The 19,523-nt window shown below is 52.9% G+C and overlaps 1 pseudogene; it reads left to right on the forward strand.

The window, feature by feature from the left end:
* The first annotated feature begins 5,529 nt into the window (after nt 1–5,529).
* LOC121468359 (serine/threonine-protein kinase pim-1-like) lies at nt 5,530–18,421 on the forward strand (annotated as a pseudogene).
* The last annotated feature ends 1,102 nt before the right edge of the window (nt 18,422–19,523 follow it).

Genomic DNA, 19,523 nt, shown 5'->3' on the forward strand with positions numbered 1-19,523 from the left:
ATTAGTGATGTCGCAATGGCATCTCTGTTATGTCACACTGACATTTCTGTGATGTCACAGTGACGTACCTGTGATATCAAACAAACTTCTGTGATGTCACACTGGCATCTCTGCGATGTCACACAGCTCTTTGTGATGTCACAATGCCATCTCTGTGATTTCACACTGACATCTCTCGGATGTCACACTGACATCTCTGTGATGTCACACAGCTGTATATGATGTCACACAAACTCCTTTGATGTCACACAGGCAAATTGTGATGTCACACAGCTGTCTGTGATGTCACATGGACATCTCTTTGATGTCACACTAATATCTCTGTGAGGTAACCCTGACATCTCTTTGATGTCACAAAGCTCTGTGTGTTGTCAGAATGACATCTCTGTGTTGTCACACTGAAATCTGATATGTCACACTGACATATCTGTGATGTCATGGAGACATCTCTGTGATGTCACACAGATATCCCTGTGATGCCAGCTTGGCATCTCTGTGATGTCACACATCTCTCTGCGATGTCAAATGGACATATCTGTGATGTCACACTGAGATCTCTGGGAGGTAACCTTGCCATCTCTTTCATGTCACACAGCTCTATGTGATGCAACAATGACATTGCTGTGATGTCACACTGACATCTTTGTAAGGTCAAACAGCTCTCTGTGACTTCACACTGACATTTGTGTGATGTCACAAAGCTCTCTGTGATGTCCCATGGACATCTCTTTGATGTCACACTGACATCTCTGTGATGTCACACGGACATCTCAGTTACGTCACATAACATTACTGTGATGTAACACCGACATCTCTGTGATTTCACACAGCTTTCTGTGATGTCACACTGACATTTCTGTGATGTCACACAGCTCTATATGATGTCACAATGACATCTCTCTGATGTCACCTTGGCATCTCTGTGATTTCACAATACTCTCAGTGATGTCACACAACATCTATGTGATGTCACCCTGACACGTCTGTGATGTCACACGGACATCAGTGTGAGGTCACGCAGCTCTCTTTGATGTCACTCTGATAACTCTGTGATGCCACAAAGACCTTTTTGATGTGACATGGAAATCTCTGGGATGTCACACTGACATCTCTGTGATGTCACATTACGGCACTGTGATGTTACACTGTCATCTCTGTGATGTCAAAGAGCTCTCTGTGAGGTCACACTGACATCTCTCTGATGTCATGCTCATATATTGGTGATGTCACACAAACTCCTGTGATGTCACACCAACATCACTATGATGTCACCCAGGCACCTCTGTGATGTCACACTGACATCTCTGCGATGTCACACATCTCTCTTTGATATCACACTGAAATCTCTGTGATGTCACAGAGCTCTATGTGATGCCACAATTACATCTCTGTGATGTCACACGGACATCTCTGTGATGTCACACAGCTCTCGCTGATGTCACAAGGAAATCTCCGCGATGTCAGACAGCTCTCTGTGATGTCACAACGGCATGTCAGTCTTTTCCCACAGCCATGGCTTTGACGTTACAATGACATATCTGTGAAATCACAGTGACATTGCTTTTATGTCACACAGAAATCTCTGTGATGTCACACAACCTCCTGTGATGTAACACTGACATCTCTGTGCTTTCACAAAGCTCTCTGTGATGTCAAACTGACATCTCTGTGAGGTCGAACTGATATCTCTGTGACATCACACAGCTCTCCGGTATACCACACATCTCTGTGATGTGACACGGAAATCTCACTGATGTCACACAAACTTCTGTGATCTCACTCAGACATCTCTGTTATTTCACACTGGCATCACTATGATGCCACACAGCTCTCTGTGATGTCACATGGACATCTCTGTGATGTCACACTGACATCTCTGTGAGGTCAGAGGGACATCCCTGTGATGTCACATGGATATCTCTTTGATGTCACACTGACATCTCTGTGCTGTTACAAACCTCTCTTTGATGTCACATAACATCAACAAGATGTCACACTGAAATCTCTGAGATGTCACATGGACATATCTGTGATGTCACACAGCTCTCTATGAGGTCTCACTGACATTTCTGTGATGTCGCACAGCTCTTTGTGATGTCACACGGACATCTCTGTGATGTCACACTGACATGTCTGTGACATCCCACAGCTTCCATGTAATGTCACACAGGCATGTCAGTCATGTACCTCAGACTTGAGTGTGATGTCACAATGACATATCTGTGATGTCACACTGACATCTCTGTGATGTCACACTGACTCTGTGAGGTCACACAGCTTTGTGTCACGTCACACTGACATTTCTGTGATGTCACAGGGAAATCTATCTGATGTCACACAGCTCTCTGTGATGTCACACTGACACCTCTGTGATGTCACACAACCTCCTGTGATGGCGCACAGACATCTCTGTGATGTCACACTGGCATCTCTGTGATGTCACACGGACATCTCTCTGATGTCACACAGCTCTCTGTGATGTCACACTGACATCTCTGTGACATCCCACAGCTCTATGTGATGTCACAATGACATTTCTGTGATGTCACACCACCTCCTGTAATGTCTCATAGGCATCTTTGTGATGTCACAAAGCTTTCTGTGATGTCATAGTGACATCTCTGTGAGGTCGCACTGATGTCTCCGTGATTTCACACAGCTCTTTGTGATATCACATGGACATCTCTTTTTAATGTCACACTGATATCTCTGTTATGTCACACAGACATCTCTGTGATGTCACATAACATCGCTGTGACATCACACACACATCTCTGTGATGTCACACGGACATCTCTGTGATATCTCACTGACATCTCTGTGATATCAAACTGACATGTTTGTGACATCCCACAGCTCTCTGTGATGTCACACAGGTGTGACAATCATGTCCCACCGACATGACTTTTATGTCACAATGACATATCTGTGATTTCACACTGACATCTCTGTGATATGACACAGACACTGTGCAGTCACACAGCTTTTTGTGATATCACACTGACGTCTCTGTGATGTCACACAAACTCCTCTGATATCACAGAGACATCTCTGTGATGTCGCACTGACATCTGTGATATCACACTCACATCTCTTTGACATGCCACAGCTCTCTGTGATATCGCACAGGCCTGTCAGTGATGTCCCGCAGACATGACTGTGATGTCACAATGACATTTCTGTTATGTCACAAAACCTCCTGTGATATCACACTGACATCAGTGTAATGTTACACAGGCATCTCTGTGATGTCACACGGACATCTCTGTGATATGACACAGAAACTTTGCAGTCACACAGCTTTTTGTGATGTCACACTGACATATTTGTGATGTCACACATACATCTCTGTGATGCCACAGAGACATCTCTGTGATGTCACGCTGAGATTGTTGTGATGTCACAAAACTTACTTTAATGTCACACAGATATCTCTGTCATGTTATACAGCTGCCTGTGATGTCACACAGAAATCTCTGTGATTTTACACAGACACTGTGAGGTCACACAGCTTTTTGCAATGTCACACTGACATCTCTGTGATGTCATACTGACATTGCTCTGATGTCACAGAACCTACTTTAATGTAACAAATATACCTCTGTAATATCATACAGATATCTCTGATGTCACATGGAGAACACTGTGATCTCACACAGGTCTCTGTGATGTCACACAGCATTTTGTGATGTCACACGGACATATCGGTGATGTCACTCTCACCCTGTGGGGTGACGTGAGGTCACACAGATTTTTGTCACGTCACACTGACATCTCTGTGATTTCACGCTAACATCTCTGTGACACCACACAGCTCTCTCTGATGTCACACGGATATCTCTGTGATGTCACACAACCTCCTTTGATGTCACACAGACATCTCTGTGATGTCAGACAGTTCTCTGTAATGTCACACTGATATATCTGTGATGTCAGACAGCACTCTGCGACGTCACACCCACATATCTGTGATGTTACAAAAACTCCTGTGATGTCACATAGACATCTCTGTGATGTCACACTGGCATCTCTGTGATGTCACACAGCTCTCTGTGATGTCACATAGACATCACTGTGATGTCAAAGAGCCCTCTGTGATGTCACATAGCATTTTGTGATGTCACACGGCCATCTCTGTGTTGTCACACGATTTCCTGTGGTGTCTCAGAGACATATCTATGATATCACACAGACATTTCTGTGATGTCACACAGCTCTCTGTGATGTCACACTGACATCTCTATGATATCACCGTGACATGTCTGAGTTGTCACACTGACATCTCGGCAAATGGGATACAGTGGAGGCGGGAACAGCCCATTCAGCCCCTTTTGTCCATCCCAGCACAGCCCAGTTCATCCCCACATAGCCCATTACATCCCCAGTGCCCCTCCAATCCCTCTCAGCATAGCCCAGTTCATCCCCAGTACAGCCCAGTGCATCCCTCTGGCCCCTCCAGTCCCTCCCAGCACAGCCCAGTTCATCCCTGGTATAGCCCAGTACAACCCCAGTGCCCCTTGTTATGGTTTGACTTTGGCATAATGTTAGTGCCTTTATGAAAATGTAGTCTTTTAATTGAATGTTTTGAAATGTGATTGAGAATAGAGTAAAAGTAGGCTTAAGCTTAATAAGGGAAAAATTTTATTAAGGTATTACTATTATATTACTATAAAAGAAAAAAAAGAAAGGGAAAAAAAATACACAAAATTTAGAATTAAAATGTTTTAAAGCATTTCTCCTCCCACCACCTTTCTCTTTCTATCTCATAAAAGAGAAAAAAACTCTTAAAAAACCACAAAGACATCCCAGATTTTAATTCAAAATTAAAAACTTTAAAAGCATTTCTCCTCCCTCCACCTATCTCTTTCTCTCTCATATGAGAGAGAAAAACTCTAAAAAAACACGAAGACATCCCAATTTTCTCTACCCTTCCATCTACAAAAAAACAGCCCAGTTCCAGTCCCCTTCTACCCTTCAACTTACCTCACTAAAACCACATCGCTTTCCCCCTCCCCCACCTGTGGTAGATAGGGACAGGCGGAGCGGAAGACCACCACGGGATGTCACGGAAAGATAGACCCCTCCCCATCTCTCTTCCCCACTTATCTATTAACCCCAGAAGCCCCAGAAGAATGTAGCCACACCTGCTCTGGTAAATTTCCACTACCCGACTAGCCCCTGAGACCCCCAACCCCCCTCTGACGTAGCAAAAACCCCTAAAACTATTTAAACCCACGAGATAGGATAATAAACGCTTTTCGACCGTCTGCCATATTGGTGTCTGCGTGTGTTGATTAGCCCGAGCAGCCGGGGCGAGACCAGGCTGCCGTGCTGTTCCCTGAACCAGGTCTCTGGTTGTCCTTTATAAAGGCAACATACTGGTGCCGAAACCCGGGAAAAAAGAAGAAAAAAAGGAAAAATTCCCCCGGCGGACGGGATACACCTGGACAGAAGCAGCGGCCGGAACGGTCGGACCGTATCTAGGCGCAAGGGGAGACGTCCCCAGGATCCGCGGGCGTCATGGACGCAATGGCAAGGATCGTAAGTGCTATTTATTCGCAGTGGGGTATTGGGTGTAAGCTCAAGGATTTTCATCTTGCCATAGCGAGATTGCTTGAGCTAGGGGCAATCGAGCGCCCTGTGGATGTATTACATCCGGAAATATGGGACAAATGCACTGCCGCGCTAGCCGAGGACACAAAATCCTCAGGCAGTGGCAAAAACCTTACAGCATGGGGCAAAGTAGAGAAAGCCCTACGCAAAGCGATAGAAGAGCAGGAGACATGGACCGCGGCGCACACGTGTTTATTAGTTACTCCCAAACTCGGTGTGGGGGCGGGAACGCAGACTGCCTCTGAGAGCGATTCGCCCGGCTGCGGGGACCCGGGGGGGCTCAGCGCGACACCCGCTCCCCCAGATCAGAGCCCACCCCCCCCCGCAGAAACCCCCCGAGACACCCCCGCCGCAGAAAACCCCCCAAAAACCCCCCACCGCTAAAACCCCCCGAGAGACCGCAAATTCCTCCGTCCCGCCGCCGCCGCCGGCCCGCGATCCGCTGTCGGAGACGCAACGGCACGCGGAGCGCTTCTGGCAAGGGCTGGCGAAAGAAGCCCGAGCCGCAGAAACCGCGGCTTGGGAGGACGGGGCCGCCATGCCGCCCCCCTATCCCTTTGAACATGGCGCCGGGAGCGGCAGAGAGGGGCGGGGCGCAGGCGGTCCCGGCGCGAAAACCCGGGAAGCGCGCGATCTCGGGAATGCGCGCGCGCGGGAGAAGGGGGCGGAGAGCGGCACAGAGCGCGGAACCAACCAGCGGCCCCGTCTGAAGCTGCCACCATATAAGGGAGAAACCACCTCCCGCAAGGGGCGCGGCGAGCCGGGGGGGTGGGAGCGGCGCCACCCCCACGGGGAGGAGCGAGCTCAGGGCCGAACAAAACGGCGCCGGGCCACGGAAGTACGCTGGCACTCGTCTTCCGGCTCGGAGACCAGCGACAGCTCCACCAGCTCAGGGGAGCTGACGGAGGCTAGCGATGGCTCCGAGACGGACGAAACGGAACCGGCACAGCTTGAAACAAAGCCGAGTAAAGCTCTAAGCCGCGCCGAAAAACAACTACAATACGAATCAGCCCAGTTTACTGACTGGGGGAAAATAAAGATAGCTTGTGCTGAATGGTCCCCAGCGGCCGCCATACAAGCTTTCCCGGTGAGGCTTACCGGTCCGGAAGGGAACCAACAAAGGGTATATACCCCGATAAACCCAAAGGATATACAGTCAATTGTCAAAGCCATTGCAGAAAAGGGGATCAACTCGGCTATAGTCACTACGTTAATCGATGGTCTTTTTAGCAACGATGACTTGCTTCCCTTTGATATCGAACGGATAGGGCGCATGATACTTGACGGGGCGGGAATGATCGTGTTTAGGCAGGAATGGGAGGATAATTGTAGGAAGCAGCTAGCCCAAGCGTCTGGCGCGAGGCAGCCCCTACACAGATCGAGCTTATCCAGACTGAAAGGAAAGCATGATGATATGATCACGCCACAGCAACAAGCCGCACAGATGCAGGCTGAGGAGGTCAGGGCGACCACTCGGGCTGCTAGAGAGGCTATTCGCGCAGCCTCTCGAGTCGTGGCCAAGCCGGCACCGTGGTCCACCGTGAGGCAGGCAGAGAGCGAAAGCTTCACACAGTTCGTAGATCGCCTGCAGGCAGCGATAGACTCCTCCACCCTGCCGGCAGAGGCAAAGGGCCCCGTGGTGGCCGACTGCCTGCGCCAGCAGTGCAACTCTATTACCAAGGATATTTTACGCTCCCTGCCAGCCGGAGCTAGCCTGGCTGACATGATCAGACACGTAGTTAGGGAGGAACACCTGACGCCCATTCAGGCAGCTGTCCACACCCTGACCAATGCCATGGTGTGTTTCAAGTGCGGTGAGGCGGGTCACATCGCGGTGAGCTGCCCACAGCCGGCACGGCGGCCTGCCGCAGCGCCTCCGCCCCAAACACGCCCGCGGGGATCCTGCTGGGGCTGCGGGAGGAAGGGACATCTTGCTAGGGAATGCAGGTCCCGGCTCCAGGGAAACGGAAAGGGGAGGGGGCCCGCGGGCCGCACCCAGCCTCCTCCCGCTGCGAGTATGAGGCGGCCCATCCATGCCAACCCCCAATGGAGCGGGGAGCCCTCGTACCCCATTCTCCCACAGGAAGCAGCCAACTTCATACCCCTGCCAGCGAGTATCACGGCACAGCCTGCGGCGCCTTCGTACCCACCGCCACCGCAAGCAGCACCTGTGCCACACGGTCAGCAGGGGGCACCCCAGGTCGGGACAACCCCTGGGTGGCCCTGGCCCTAAAAATAGGGAAGGAACCCCCGAAAATTTGGGGGACATGCCGCCTCTATGGCAGTCGGGTCCCCCATGTAATAGGGCTCCAGTTTTGGGCAGACACAGGAGCAGACTGCACAATCCTACCCCAAGCCCTATGGCCCCGACACTGGCAGTACAAGGAGGTCCCCCCAGTGAACGGGGTGGGAGGGTTGTCCCGAGCTTGGAAAAGCACCCAATTGGTAGCTATAACGCTCCATACAAAGAAAGGACCAGAACAAACAGTAGCAATCCACCCCTATATCTTGCAAAACTCCCCACCCCTGATAGGAAGGGACATCCTCGCCATGCTAGGAGTCAGGATTACAAATTTATAATGAGGGCCACTGCTGTACACCCACTGCTACCAATCAAACTGACTTGGAAATCACCAGACCCCGTATGGGTTGAGCAGTGGCCCCTGTCAAAGCCTCGAATGACAGCCTTGCTGGAACTGGTCGACCGCGAGCTACAAAAGGGCCACATCGAACCCTCCACCAGCCCGTGGAACACCCCTGTGTTTGTAAACCCCAAGAGATCAGGAGAAGGCTACCGCCTCGTCCACGACCTGAGGGAAGTGAACAAGACAATCCAGCCCATGGGTCCAGTTCAGACACTACTGCCCGCAAACTCAGCCATCCCCAAAGGGCAGCCGTGCGCAGTGCTGGACATCAAAGACTGTTTCTTTTCGATACCCCTGCATGCTGAGGACAAAGAACGGTTCGCCTTCTCCATCGTGTTCCCGAACGGCGAGCGACCTAACCTCCGCTTCCAATGGAAGGTGCTACCTCAAGGCCTTGTGGACAGCCCGACCATATGCCAGATCACCGTGGACAGGGCACTGATGCCAGTCCGACACTCCCACCCTGCTGCGACCATCATTCAGTACATGGACGACATCCTCGTCGCGGCACCATCGGCAGGCCAAGTGGATCACCTAGTGTCCACGATCACAGAAACCCTCCAGGCCAACGGTTTCGAGATTGCGAACACGAAGATCAAGAGAGGACCGTGCGTGACCTTCCTGGGAGTGGGGATCACAAACTCCTACGTGACCCCACCCAGGATAAAGGTCCGCCGAGACATCAAGACCCTCCACGACATGCAGCGACTCGTGGGATCTCTGCAGTGGCTCCGCAACATCGTCCTAGTTCCCCCAGAGGTCATGGACCCCCTGTATGACCTCCTGAAAGGAAAACACCCCTGGGACCCCAAGGAGCTGATGCCGCAAGCAACGAAATCCCTCGACTTCATCGAACGTCAGATGTCCACTAGCCTGCTTGCCAGATGGAACCCGAGCGTACCACTGGACTTATACGTCCACTTCACGCAGAAGGGAGGAGTGGGAGCACTTGCCCAAGGACCTTCCGAAAAATCCCAGCCGATCCAGTGGGTGGTCCTCGGAAGACCAACTCACGCATTCTCCCCAGGAGTTGAGTGCATTGCTAACCTCATCATGAAAGGCAGGAGACTCGCCCTGAGACACCTGGGGACCGAGCCGGCAAGGATCCACCTCCCCTTCCGCAAGCGACCGACCACGGAGTCAACTGCAATATCGGAGCACCTGGCCCTCGCTCTCACCGGCTTCGGGGGAGAAATTTCCTACGCCACCAAACCACCCTGGACCCAGCTACTGACCATTGTCGACATAGATGTGCCACCGAAGGTCATGGACCGACCGCAACCAGGACCAACGGTCTTTACAGACGCCTCCTCCACGACTTCTACTGCAGCAGCGGTGTGGCAGGCAGGAGAAACATGGCATTGTGTCAAAACGTGTGACCCCACGCTGTCAGTGCAACAGCTGGAAGCAGCAGCAGTGGTCTTGGCGTGCGGACTTTTCCAGGACGAACACCTCAACATCGTGACAGACTCTATATTCGTGGCAAAGCTCTGCCTAGCCATGTCAAGACCAGGTGTGTCAACATCCACGACGGCCTCCATGCTTGAAGAGGCACTCTCCTCACGCCAGGGCACCGTGTCCGTCATCCACGTCAACAGCCATAACCCAGTCAAGGGCTTCTTCCAGACTGGAAATGACAAAGCAGATGCCGCAGCGAAGGGAGTGTGGACGCTGCAGGAAGCTCGTCAGCTGCACGAGTCACTCCACATAGGGGCCAAAGCACTGGCGAAGAGATGCGGGATCTCGACAGCAGACGCGAGACACGTAGTGGCCACCTGCCCTCACTGCCAGAAGTCACCCCTATGGACCGGTGGAGTCAACCCAAGGGGCCTCAAGGCGTCAGAAATCTGGCAGTCAGACTTCACCCTCTGCGAACTGCTAAAGCCCCGAGCATGGCTTGCAGTGACAGTGGACACCTACAGCGGAGTGATCATAGCGACACAGCACCTCAAACCCAACTCCAAGGCCACGATCCAGCACTGGCTGACAGTTATGGCATGGCTTGGTATCCCCAAGCAAATTAAAACTGACAATGCTTCCAATTTTATCTCCAAATCAGTGCGGGAATTCGCCTCGGTGTGGGGTATCACCTTAGCGCAGGGAATCCCATATAACAGCACCGGACAGGCCATTGTCGAGCGAGCAAATCAGACCCTAAAAGCCAAGTTAGAAGTGTTGGCAAAGGCAGAGGGCTTTGCCAATTCCATCCCCTCAGGAGACCAGACACGCATGCTAGCAACCGCGCTATTAGCACTGAACCAATTCCCTAGGGGAGATGAAGCAAACAGTTCCATTCGAAAACACTGGGCCACCCAGACACTAGAGGAGGGCCCACAGGTCATGGTCAAAAACGAGCTAGGCGAGTGGGAACGGGGCTGGAGACTGGTGCTTACGGGACGGGGGTACGCGGCAGTTAAAAAGGAGGACAAGATCAGGTGGTGTCCACTCAGGTCGATCAAACCTGACCTTCAGAATGAAACTAATGGAAAACTGTGAGTTTTCGTTCGCAGGACACGCTCGTGGACCGTCCCCGCGACACACACACCCCTGCTCCAGAGAGAGATAACGGACCACCAAGCCACCAGACAGAACCTGAGCGTCCCACGGCGGGGAGACCCAGACTCGCACAGTGTCTCTGTGCAATCCTGCTGGTGGGGTTAGCGGCTGGGGGGCAAGCCGACCCAGGCCACTACCCTCACCAGCCGTTCAGATGGGTCATGCAACATCTTTCAAGTGACAAGGTGTTCAAAGAGGTCACCACCGCAAACGCTCCATCCTTCGTATTCCACATAGCCGATCTGTTTCCAGGGCAACCGAAAATACGGCCCTCAAGCCCACACATCATACTCATGTACATATCTTACTGGTGCCCAGCGTCCAACCCAGGGAAAAGGTACTGTGACTACCCGGGGTGGGGACATTGTGGGTATTGGGGCTGCGAAACCATTGTTACAGATGCCAGACCATGGGGAGATGGGTGGCAACCGCAGGAGCCCGACAAATTCTTACAGTTCACCTGGGCACCCTTTGGCTGCGGAGACCACACTGCACAGCCTAGACAACGGGGATGCGTAAGTTATAACATGACTGTCCTACAGCCAGATCACCCTAGCTGGGCCACGGGTAGAACATGGACAGTGGTCCTCAGAGGACTGAGGAGGTGGGTGAATGTGAGAATTATCAGGCTCCATCCGCCAACACCTCGACCAGTGGGACCCAACAAAATTATCAAGAATGTGCTGAGAGGGAAAAACACAACCCACCCCAAAACCCTGACCCCAAAAGCCACTGACACCCCGACCAGCCTTGCAGATACCGCCCAGATAGGCCGCACGGCTGAGTCAGACCCAAACCCAATCTTTCGTATGCTAGAAGCTACCTTTCTAACCCTAAACGAAACCAAACCAAACCTAACTAACTCCTGTTGGCTTTGCTATGATGTCAAACCCCCTTTTTATGAAGGCATTGCTTTGAACACCCCCTTCAGTTACTCCACAGCCAGTGCCCCCCACCAGTGCAGATGGGACACTCCCCGCAGAGGAATCACCCTGAGTCAAATCACAGGACAGGGCAGATGTTTTGGGAATGCAACCTTAGCAAAGCAGAAAGGCAACTTCTGCACTAAAGTTGTCAAACCCAACAGAAAAACTAACAAGTGGGTGATCCCATCTGCGTCTGGGATGTGGGTTTGCCAAAGGTCCGGAGTGAGTCCTTGTGTGTTCCTTGCCAAATTCAATGACTCTACTGATTTCTGTGTTCAAGTTCTGATTGTCCCCAGGGTATTGTATCACTCAGACGAAGAGATATACCATCTTCTCGAAGAACCTAACAGACTCCACAAAAGGGAAATCATCACAGGTATAACTATCGCGATGCTGCTCAGCCTGGGAGCAGCTGGCACCGCCACGGGCGTCTCAGCCATCGCAACCCAGCAGCACGGACTCTCTCAGCTGCAAATGACCATCGACGAGGACCTGCAGAGGATCGAGAAATCCATCTCCTACCTAGAGAAATCAGTCTCTTCGCTTTCAGAAGTAGTTTTACAAAATAGGCGAGGTCTGGACCTTTTGTTTATGCAGCAGGGGGGATTGTGTGCAGCTTTGAAGGAGGAATGCTGCTTTTATGCAGATCATACGGGAGTCGTTAAAGACTCCATGGCAGAACTTCGAGACAGACTGGCTCAGAGAAAGAGAGACAGGGAGACCCAGCAGAGCTGGTTTGAATCCTGGTTCAATCAATCACCTTGGCTCACCACTTTAATTTCCGCCCTGGTAGGTCCACTGGCAATACTGCTTTTGGCTATTACCATAGGACCATGCCTGCTGAACAAACTAGTCTCGTTTGTTCAGGCCCGTCTGAAAAGGGCAAACATTCTGTTCATAGGCCACCAACAAATGCTATAAACCAAAAAACTGCAAACACAGTCAGTAGCTAAAGCCTTCAGCACCTGCCTTGAAAAATCTACCCAGATCTACTAAACCACCCTTTCCTTAACAAGTTGCAAGTTTGTACCTCACTCCAGTGCCTATACCTACGACTACCTCATTTTATATGTGATAAGGAGGGGGAAGATGTGGTAGATAGGGACAGGCGGAGCGGAAGACCACCACGGGATGTCACGGAAAGATAGACCCCTCCCCATCTCTCTTCCCCACTTATCTATTAACCCCAGAAGCCCCAGAAGAATGTAGCCACACCTGCTCTGGTAAATTTCCACTACCCGACTAGCCCCTGAGACCCCCAACCCCCCTCTGACGTAGCAAAAACCCCTAAAACTATTTAAACCCACGAGATAGGATAATAAACCCTTTTCGACCGTCTGCCATATTGGTGTCTGCGTGTGTTGATTAGCCCGAGCAGCCCGGGCGAGACCAGGCTGCCGTGCTGTTCCCTGAACCAGGTCCCTGGTTGTCCTTTATAAAGGCAACACCCACCCAACCTCTACCAAGCAAAAGAAACCTGCGCTACACACTAACCTAACAATTCTACTTGTAACCCCTCTATATTCTGAAAAACATATTTACCTTCAATTAGTCAATATCCAAATTAACCTCTTCCTTCCAAAAAACTTCTTTTTCCATGTCAAACCACAACACCCCTCCAGTCCCTCCCAGCACAGCCCAGTTCATCCCCAGTACAGCCCAGTTCATCCCCAGTACAGCCCAGTACAGGCCCAGTGCCCCTCCAATCCCTCCCAGTACAGCTCAATTCATCCCCAGTACAGCCCCAGTGCCCCTCCAGTCCCTCCCAGCACAGCCCAGTTCATCACCAGTACAGCCAAGTACAACCCCAGTGCCCCTCCAGTCCCTCCCAGCACAGCCCAGTCCCTCCCAATACACCTGAGTTCATTCCAAGGCCCTCCCAGTTCCCCCCAGTGTCATCCATATTCCGCTCCAGTGTCCCCCACAGTCTTCCCCACAGCGTTCCCACCCATTGCGGGGCAGCAGCGCAGATGGAATGTCCTGCGGCCCAAATCCCTGCTCCTGCCACACAGTGCCCAGCCTTCTCCCCTCCTCCTCCTCTCCCAGCACGGCACAAATTCCAGCTCGGAGGAGGCTTCCCCAGAGAGGGCTCCGGCTCCTGTTTCAGCCTGAGTGTCCCTGCAGAGGAACAGGGCATCTTTCAGGCACTTCCACAAGCTCAGGGTTCCCATTTCACAGTGAATCTGGGATGAAAATGGCCTTGTTAGGAAGGAGAAAAGCAGAGGGAATGGACTGGACATTATTAGGAAAACTGATCCATCATACAGGGAAAGTTCACAAAGTCATTTCCTGCATTTCTCCTTTTCAGATTCTTTCAGCTATCCACTGAGAGGACCAGCTTGTTCTGGTGCTTTTCATGAACTGATTGTACTCTTGATTTATATCAGCGCTTGAGAGGTGGAAGCTTCTAAACTGAACACAGAAACAAACTCCCTCTGTCAGCCCATTTTCATCTTCTACATCACTTTCAAGCTGTCCATGGGGATGTTGGAATGATTATCACACTGCTCTCCATTTCTGGCTGCAGATTCTTTCTCTGCGTTCAGTCAGGCTTACATACCCTGACAATTCTTGGGAGCCTGTCATGGTTTCTTAGGGTAGAACAAGAACAGTGAAAACCTCACCAATGATACAACTGCCCAGCACACAAGGAAAAGAAAGAACAAGTTGTAAAGTTCCTCAAATATTTGTCCCACTTTTCTGCAAGAGTCGAGCTGCCCACACTGTGTGGAAAGTGAAGAGAAGCTGCAGCTGGTGGCATATCTTGTGACAGAAGCTGCTCAAAGCTTCCTCGTTCTCCAGCAAAGGTTCCTGGAAACAGCAAACAGGACTGTGGAGAAGATTCTGGGAAAACTGAAACAGCTTTTAAGAAATGAAATGAAAATGGAAAGAAACAATCCAAGATGTTTTTCTCTGTTTATTTTTATGCTCCCCTTTTCTATCTTTCACTACTTCTTCCCATTAATTGCAAATGGATCTCACTTCTATGATCCATGACTTGGCAAGTTTTAGACAGTGTGAAATACCATGAGCTACACACATTTTGCCTTCCCCTGTTTTTTTTTTTTTTGGAAAGCTGTGCTGGGGACTAAGTGCAGTTCTTGGGTCAGGTACAAATTCAGCATTCAGGGAATGTGCTCCAATAGTGTTTGACCCTCAGCAGGGACAATGCACAGCAGTGACCGAGGGGATTCCTGTGCCCCTGGGCAGGAGTCCAGACTCTGGGTCTGGGCTGAACACGGCAAAGTTCCTGTGTTTGGACAGGCTCAGGGGCTGCCCCGGGGAGCGCAGGGCTGGGCGCGGGGGCGAGCAGGCAGCGGACACACAGACACGGGGACACACGGACACGGGGACACACGGACACGGGGACACACAGACACGGAGCTTCAGCTGCAGTGGCAGCAGCGGCAGCGAAAGCAGCGAAAGCAGCGAAAGCAGCGAAAGCAGCTACAGCAGCTACTCTATCAATTCCCTCTTGCATCTCCTCTCCCTCTCCCGCTGTCCCACACTCTCTCCCGCTCTCCCGCACACTCTCCTGCTATCCCTTTCCCGCTGTCCCCTCCTCTCCCGCTCTCCCTCTCCCCCTGCCCGGCCGGGCCATGCCCCCGGCCCGCCCCCGGCCCCGGGCGGGGCTGCCCCGTCCCCGCCCCGGCCGTCCCGCCGCGGTCTCGCCTCTGCCCGGCTCTGGCCGTGCTGGCGGTGCCGCTGCCGGGCGGGCATCAGTGCCTGGGGCTGGGGCGGCATCGCCGCCCTTTGGCTCCGCCTGGCCCGAGCCCGGCGCCAGCCCCGCCGTGGGCTCCGGTCCCAGCCCGGCCCCATCTTCTCCCGGGCCCCGTGGAGGACACAGGTGGCGCGGCCACTGCTGCCCTTGGCTCGCAGGTGGCCATCAAAAGGGTGCCAGGGAACCGCGTCCAGCACTGGGGCAAGCTGGTGAGTGAGCGGAGCCAGCGGCAGAAGCCGGGCCGTGCCGGGCGGGCATGAGCCGGGGCCCGGCAGGGTGGGAGCTGCCAGGACACCTCAAGGGAGAGCAGGCGTGGGGTCAGCGCAGGGAGCAGAGCATCCCAGGCTGGCTGAGGGGTTCCCGACCCCCAGCACGGCATCAGCCCCACTGACAGTATCTTGGTCCTCCCGCAGCCCGATGGCACCAGCGCACCCCTGGAGATTCTGCTGCTGGACAAAGTCTCCTCTGGCTGTGCTGGTGTCATTCAGCTCCTGGAGTGGCTTCATCTCCCCGACAGCTTTGTGCTGGTGCTGGAGCATCCGGAGCATTGCCAGGACCTGTCGGGTTTCCTGGCAGACTAGGGGTTTCTGCCAGAGGAGGCGTGGGGGCTGTTCCGCCAGGTGCTGGAGGCTGTGCGGCGCTGCACCAGCTGCGGGGTCCTTCACAGGGACATCAAACCAGGGAACATCCTGCTTGACCTGGGCACCAGGCAGCTGACACTGATCGACTATGGCTGTGGCACTTTCCTCCAAGACACAGCCTACACCCAGTTTGCAGGTGAGCCCTGCCAGGGGATGCTCCTGGGCATCTCATGGCCCAGCCGAGATGCAGCACTGGGGCTTCCCTGATGAAGCGCTCCTCTCCCCGATGCCTTTCCCCTGCCCCGGCTAGCTCTGGGGGAGAGGGGCAGGCAGGTTTCTAGCGCTTCCCGCTGGACCCTCACAGGGCTTTGGGGAGCGCTATGGGAGTTCGGAGAGAAGTCAGTGACCCCACGGCGAATTATGAAGAGACTCTTTCTCCGCGGGGCAAATTCTGTTTATTGTAATCCAATGGGGAATACAGTAATTTGAAGGAGTCCAGGCGTGCCGCGCCTGCGTTTGCCGGAGCGGCGCGGGCGGGGCGGAGCGCGCTGGAGCCAGCCAGAGAAAGCCCGGAACGAGCTGTGCGAATGAACTAAATACAGAACGGGGGAAAACCGAACAGCCAATGGGGTAGAACCGCGAGGGGTTCGAGGGTGGTGGGATACGGGGGTACATCCAATGAAGGACAGACAGGGGAAGGGTCCCAGGTCCTTTCCCAATCACCCGGCGTCCCAGGTGGAAGATTCTAGGTGGAGGGGAAGGGACACCGAGTGACAGACAGGCATCTGGGGTAAACAGGGAGGATAACTTGGTATTTTTGGGGATAACGGACGCACGGGGAAAGGCGGGAAAACCTGGGGAAAACCCGTTACAGAATCGGGGGTAAATGAAACAAACCTATACATAATACAAATGTAATAAAACATAAAAAACACAACTCCACACTTCCCCTATTGTAGCTGGGATGGGATTAATGCTGGAGCCATGTTGATTTGGGTGGGAGTGTGAAGGGGCCCAACTCCCCTCCCTGCCGACAGCCTTCATCACCCACTGTGGCCTGGGCTGGGGCTGAAGCTGGGGCAGCCAGCCCGACAAAATCCTCCATGGGGGTAGCAGAGAGGGGGGTCTGACCCCGTACCCCAGAGGGTTTTGTGTGCAGGCGAGGAAGGGATTGGACTGCTCTGCTCCCCTTGTTTGCCTTGGCTTATTAACATTTTTTGGGGCCATGCAAGCAGGGAGGAGAGGGGGTTTTCTCCACCACTGGGTGAGTTTTTCTTTTGTGTGTCATGGTTGTGCCTTTCCAGGGCTTCTGCTACCCTCTTCTAGTACCAGTGGCTTCTTTTCCAGCCCCGAGTCCATACACATGTCCCAGGTGCTGGCAAGAGGGCAGCGGTCACACCGTGTGCCACTGGGGCAGCCCCCACATGCCCGGGGTGCTGGGGCCAGGTTCTGGGAGCAACAGCATCCCCCTGCTGAACTCTGTCTGTGTTCCACAGGAACCCTATCCTACAGACCACCAGAGTGGATCCACCACCAACGTTACCACGGCAAGGCAGCGACGATCTGGTCCCTGGGCCTCCTGCTGCACCACCTGGTCATGGGGAAGTGTGGTAGGATAGGGACAGGCGGAACGGAAGATCTCGGGGTGTGACGGAAAGATAGACCCCTCCCTCTCTCTCTCCCCCACGCTATCTTTTGACCCCAGGAGCCTCAGAAGAATGCAGCCACACCTGCCCTGGTAAATTTCCACTACCCGACTAACTTCTGAGACCCCCAACCCCCCTCTGACGTAGCAAAAACCCCCAAAACTATTTAAACCCACGAGATAGGATAATAAACGCTTTTTCAACCGTCTGCCATATTGGTGTATGCGTCTGTTAATTAGCCCGAGCAGCCCGGGCGAGACCAGGCTGCCGTGCTGCCATCTGAACCAGGTCCCTGGTTGTCCTTTATAAAGGCAACAGGGAAGCACCCGTTGAGGAGGGGCAAGGAGATCATCTGGGGGCAGATCTTGTTCCCACGACGGCTCTCTCAAGGTGGATCCTCATCTCTGGGCACACGGGGAATACCAGTGCTGGGAGACAGCAGCAGCTCGTGGGCATCCTGCTCTGGCAGCTGCTGAGGAGGTGGCACATGTCCTGCTCTCCTGCTCTCCTTCAAACAGAGAATCCATGGGGAAGTTTAGGCCCAGCTCTGGGCACACCCAGCATGGCCTGGGCAAGGGAACAGGGGGAACTTCTCCAACTGACTGATTTCTGGTTTCTCTCCCCAGAGTGCCAGGATGTCATTAAGAGGTGTTTGTCCATGCAGCCCTTGGATGGGCCATCCTTAGAAGAGCTTTTCTGTGATCCTTGGGTTCAGGGTGTTCCTCTGCCCTAGAAGATGGGAGAGATCCTCATGCACGGTTGGATCCAGGGGCCTGGCAGGTTACAGCTCCACACATCTCTTGGTAATCAGTGGCAAAGCCAACCAGACAGGTTTTGTCCTGCCTGTTGCTCTGAGTAGGGGGCAGCAGAGGGGAACATGCAGCTCTTGGGCTGGAGCTGAGCTGGAGACCTGGTGTGGCAAGCACTGGGGGCCACCATCCCCCTGGTTTTGCTTGTCATGGTTCATGAATGGCTGGGGCCCTGGGCAGAACCCTGACAGCCTGGTCTGGCCCCAGGGAAGAAGAAGGAGCCCCTGGAGAAGCTGTACCAGGTGGGGCTGCTGCTGCTGGGGACAGCGAGGATGATGTCAAGGATGACAACCTTGACAACCTCTTGCTCCACCTGGTCTCTGGCAGGCTGAAGATGATGGACTTGGATTCTGACACCTTCTCCAAAGCCAGGCTCCACAGGGAATTTGCAGATGAGTCCACATGCAACATCTACATCTTTATCCTTCTTGTGGCAAGGGAGTGCAACTTTCCTTTTCCCCAGGCACTACATTCCAGGCACTACATTCTCCAGAATAGCAGTGGATAATTTATCACTTCCCGAGAAATTCCTTCCTTCCTTCAAGCCTTTTGCTCACACTGCATTCCATCATGAACTGGGACCCTGCTGCTCCCTTTTGGGCAGTCCACTTCCTTGCTGCGATTCCAATTTCCTGATTGTTGTTCTGTTTACTTATTGTTCAGTGAAACCCATCCTTCTGCCATAGCTAATTAGCCCTGAAGATCCCTATCCCCATGTTATGAACGAGCACAATAGGCTTTCTAATCCAATTAAAAAGATTTATTAATGGTAGGAAACGAAAGCAAATCAGCGCGCTGGGCAGCAGTTATTCCAACTACCGCATTTTCGTGCCCATTCCCCCCCAACTTATTGGGTCTTCTCCTCCGGAAGTGTGACGTTCTGGTGTCTTTTCTGCGCAGGTGCACTCTGTTGCTAGGTGGTCGTTTTCTGCCTTTTGGTGGTCGTGGGATGAAGGCCAGTAGTCTTCCTCAGGGTTGTTCCTGTGATCTGGGAATTCTCTCAAAACAAGAAATGTTATCTCTAGG

This window comes from Taeniopygia guttata, chromosome W (genome assembly GCF_048771995.1).
Source record: "Taeniopygia guttata chromosome W, bTaeGut7.mat, whole genome shotgun sequence".
Taxonomy (NCBI): Eukaryota; Metazoa; Chordata; class Aves; order Passeriformes; family Estrildidae; genus Taeniopygia; species Taeniopygia guttata.